The sequence below is a fragment of the Salvia splendens genome, chromosome 14 (assembly GCF_004379255.2).
Source record: "Salvia splendens isolate huo1 chromosome 14, SspV2, whole genome shotgun sequence".
NCBI lineage: Eukaryota > Viridiplantae > Streptophyta > Magnoliopsida > Lamiales > Lamiaceae > Salvia > Salvia splendens.
Window position 1 is genome coordinate 26,480,760 of NC_056045.1, and position 5,143 is coordinate 26,485,902.

At 37.5% G+C, this 5,143-nt stretch overlaps 1 pseudogene; it reads left to right on the forward strand.

Moving 5' to 3' along the window:
• Window positions 1-414: 414 nt before the first annotated feature.
• On the forward strand, window positions 415-4,656 carry LOC121766176 (annotated as a pseudogene).
• Window positions 4,657-5,143: the final 487 nt, after the last annotated feature.

Genomic DNA, 5,143 nt, shown 5'->3' on the forward strand with positions numbered 1-5,143 from the left:
TTGTTCATGACTATAGCTCATAGTTATTCTTATTTCTTATTCGGCTATCTATTTGTCCAAAATCTTGGCCTACGACAATGTATCTTGATTCGTCTCCAAAGTATCAACATTGTGTCATACCATTATCCAATCTATCCCCACCTCGTTGTGCAAGCTTAGAATTCTGACAAGGTAGATAATTTTTTAATAAAGTCCCGAATATATGAGTGATTTATAGTAACATATAGTAGTATAATTTTTAATTAATTATATGATTATTAGTCCTTTAATACATTGATTTGATTGAATACATCGCACATGGCGAAAATTTGAACGCAATTATTTATATAGTAAGTACTACAAATAATTGTAGTGGTCCTACTATTTAAATTACATGCAGATTCATGAGACAGTATTCCACTCATCGGCGTAAGTGACAACTTTACCATAACCACTACTCCACCTTCCCTCAAACCATTGAGGGATATGGTTTGCTTCACCACAATCCCCCCTCAAACCAAGACCATCAGACCAAGACCACATGTCTGTGGTCCATGTTACAGGTCACCCCAGGTCTTGGTCGAGCTCACACACCACAGAACTTGCAAGTGCAACCCACCGAACCCCGAGCCACACAAGCCCAGCCCCTGAACCAGGGTACCACTGTTGGGTTCCCGGTGGTGCACACCGGAACTCCACATTAGTATGATATTATCCACTTTGGGCAGAGCCCTCACGGTCTTGAGGTACTCCCCAAAAAACCTCATACTAATGGAGTTGGGGTAGCCCATTTATAAATACTTGCAACTCTTGTCCATTCTCCGATGTGGGATATGGTTTGTTTCACCACAAATTCAGTTGATTTCGATCGTTAAATGTGTAATCAATACCGTGACTCGCCGAAGCAGAATTGCTTTCAGTGCTCCAAATCAATCCTTTGAATTTATTGATTTATACCGGTCTAATTAACAGTGTCTGCATAGTAGATAGTATGAAGAGTGATTTGGAAGAGCGGGTGGCTAGGATGGAGCTGAAAGGGAGGCCGGTCGATCACGGTTACTACATGCCCGCCGAGTGGGCCCCTCGCTCGCGCTGCTGGATCGGCTGGCCTGAGAGTCTCTTCCGTTCAATTTCTGTTTTTTGCATTATACTACTATCTGTTACTCTGTTTTTCCTTTTTGTGATTTTTTTGAAGAAAATAGATTATTAATTGAGTAAAACTGCTAGTACTCCACTAAGAATTAGTAGTAGTTACAGAATATGTTTAAATTCTTTAACAAAACTAAACTTTGTTCCAATACTCCAACATAGCAATGGAAGTTGTAGACTGAGTGAGCATAAGTAGCTTAATTCACATCCTAGCTCCTCCACTTGATTCACAGGAACGGCCAGACAATTTGCGTGATTATGCCGTGCATGCTCAACGCGTCTTTACTAAAGTGGCAACTGCAATTTCTAGATTCGAACCAGTTACTGTATGTGCCAGTTCTGTGCAGGTTCGACAATCTTTTTCTTCTTCTGATTATTTGCGGTATTCCTTTGAAAAAACAAAAGGTTTCCTTACTGGACAGTGGAAGAATGCGCGTAGTCACTTGACGGAACATATCAGGCAGGGTGGTTGAGATGAGCATGAATGGCTCTTGGCTTCGTGACACCGGCCCAACAGTGAGCCTTTTACTTGTTTAAATCATATCACCACCATTTGGTAGTTGCTACTGAAATTGTATTTACAGACTCTGGGCCCCTGGCTATCATTTCTTGGCAGTTTGTTATCAGAAATAGTTTCTCAGATAAAGAGAAGTTAGGAAGCAAGGTTGCAGGAAATGACTGGAACTTCGATGGCTATGGTGGTAAGTCAGTATGGATGTGAGAATTTCTATGCAGAGTGTATTTCAACATTTTGGGGGGTTTTGGTTCTCATATCATCACCACAATGTGGAAATATGATATATCTTCACAGTGTGCAAATAATATCATGAATTTTTCTTAGCTACATCTCCCCAAGGTTTTAATAAACATGTTCCACTTTTCTAGGCATGGATGAAGGTTGTTATGATGATTGGAGCCTTGACTTACTTATAGCTCATAAGGCTGATTAAGTTTTAAATTGCAATTAGATGTGGACAACTTTATTTTGTTGGACCTACAATAATCACTTCGCAATTTCGTTGTTTACATTTTTCACTGTAGGTTCTGTCTGGAAATTGAAAATGTTCCAAGGTTTTCTCATTCTATGATTCTTGAAGGTGGAAGCATTCATGTTGATGGAGAAGGTCTTTTTACTTCTTTCTTGTACTGACATACTTTATGGAATTTGTTTACTATAGTCCCGATTTATCTGCCCTGAAAATTGAATTATTATCATTATCTTTGCTGTATGTGGATGATCATATTCCACCATGGCATGATTATGTAATCTCAGAATCTTGGCATGATCCTCGAATTCAGATTCCCTGAATTTCTCTGTGTATGTTATGCAGCACAATGAAAATTCTATACAAGTATTGACATGCCTGTTAGCTAATAGTATCAACATATTAGTACTTCAGAACTTTTTGCAATTCTTCTCAATATTTGTCCTGAGGCGGATATTAGCAGGGGAAGAATTGATGTATATATGTGCCTCTTGATTATGTATCAATGTGACATATAATTAAGCCTTTCTTATTTCCATAGTTTATGATAACTATTTCGCCATGCATTAACAATCATCTGCTTTCATAGAACTTCCAGTGCTTACGTTAGACTTATTATCCTTTACATTTGTTTTTAGAGTAACACTGACTAATCATTTCTTTCTTCCTTCAGGGACTTGCCTTACAACAGAGGAGTGCCTACTGAATAAAAATAGAAACCCTGGTTTATCCAAGGGACAAATTGAGGATGAGCTTAAATCATACCTTGGAGTGAAGAAGGTCATCTGGCTGCCTCGTGGTTTGCTTCGTATCCTCTTGGTCACAGCTTGCATTTCTGGTTACTTGATTTTCAGGGCCAAAGACTAAATAGCTCAATATGAACACATCTCGTCATGGCCACGTAACTATATTAACATGTTTGGTCTAGATTTACATATATACTTGTTCCATACTGTTAACTAGTTGATTTTGTAACCTATGAAGCTAGTAATTGAATACATCAAAGTTTGTTTTCATAGTGAAATTAATTGACATTTCTCAATTGTGGATTGGTTATGCTCATGTGCCTCGATAGAGAGGAGACATTCAATCCTTTGTTTTTTTATTATTATCCCAGTCCCTGTTATATAGAAATAAATGGAATAAAGCAAACAGAGATGACATTGACTGTACAAAGTTGAGCTTAACCATTTAGATTCATTGACTCAGGCTTATCCTAACCCCATGAAAATGCCACAGCTTGACAATTTGTTTTCAAACATTATTATGTATCTTGCAGGTGATGATGACACTAATGGGCACATCGATATCATATGCTGTTTTGCGAGGCCTGGTGTAGTTTTATTAGCATGGACTGATGATATGTCAGACCCCCAATACGAACGATCGGTGGAAGCTCTTTCTGTCCTAACCAGTGAAGTCGACGCCAAAGGTAGAAAATTCGATATCATCAAACTTCATGTGCCAGGACCACTCTATTTGACAGATGAGTAAGCTAATGGACTACAGCAGGTTGAATATTTTTTAATGTAATTCCTTTGACAGTCTTATGCTTAAACAGAACTAGAAACTCACATTTTTTCATGCTTTTCTTCTGTCATCTAATTGACACAACAGGGCGATGCTAAAGCAAGACTTCCTGGCACGAGACTTGCAGCCTCATATGTAAACTTCTATATTGCCAACAGAGCAATTATCACCCCTCAATTTGGTGATAAGACGTGGGATGATGAAGCTGTTCGCGTCTTGTCTTTAGCCTTTCCAGATTATGAGGTAGGGACTCCCAGTCAAACTTTCATGAATCTCTTGCTACTGCCCACCAGTCGACTATGTTCATCTTTTCCATAACTGCTGATCGTGACAACCCTTCCTTGATTGCATACGCACAACTCCATGTCCATATTTGCTAGTGACAAATTCAATGCTTTTCTCCACCCTAGCTAAATATTCAACCTTCATCATTGACTTATGGAGTAGTACTTATAATATTTGGTTGATGTCTGAATCCAGATTGTCAGACTCGAAGATGCTCGTGAGATTGTGCTTGGCAGAGGCAATGTACATTGCATCACCCAACAGCAACCAGCTTCGCCATAAATCTGAAGCTTCAAGGGCAGCAATTGTTTTCATTGCCTTCAGTGTAGTGAGTCATAACTTCCAATCAATAAAAATTTACTCTCATATTGCTGTTTACTGTATTTCTCTATCAGCACTGTATCTAACTTGAGTAGATTACATCTACTAAGATAGGTAAGGTTGAAGATTTGGATGATGCATCTCAATTTTGAGATGCATATTAAGTTTTGATAGATATGTGCAGAAAACTTATGTGAGCTCTCCTTCACCATGAGTACGGAGAAATTCGACTCTTATTGCGACGTTGTGCAAGTGTCTTTGATACAGATGCATATCGCCGGATATGCATACTTGGTTAGTTTTAGTTAGGATTTGATTAGATTTTATTTACTTAATTAGTTAGGATTTGATTTGATATTATAGGGATATATGATTATTATAAATAATACTTGAAATTCGACTCTTATTGCGACTCTTATTACTCTCTCTGGTCCTCTGTCTCGTATTTTCTTATCTTATTTTCTTATTTGGATGGTCTCTAAATGTCTACTTTCACTTTAACTATTTTTGAAGTGAATCATATGATTCCATTAACTCATTTTCACTCACATTTTGTTATGACTTACATCCACTAACTTTTTCTATCCACTTTTAATAACAAAGTCAAACAATTTTTTAAAACTCGCACCTGTCAAATATGCGTATTTAATGGGGACAGGAGGGAGCATTAATTATAAATATAAATGATTGTTTTTACGTAGTATAAAAATTAGAATGCAGTCTCAAATAAAAAGTGACATTATTGAAATTAAGTAGAATTGGAGCAACATACTTTCATCTTTCGAGAATGTTACTTTATGAATTGATCATATCCTAGAAAAGTTTGAACCGATATTTTTTTTCTTCTGGAAAACCTATTTCTAAAAGCAGCCGACACCTGGGATTGAATTGTT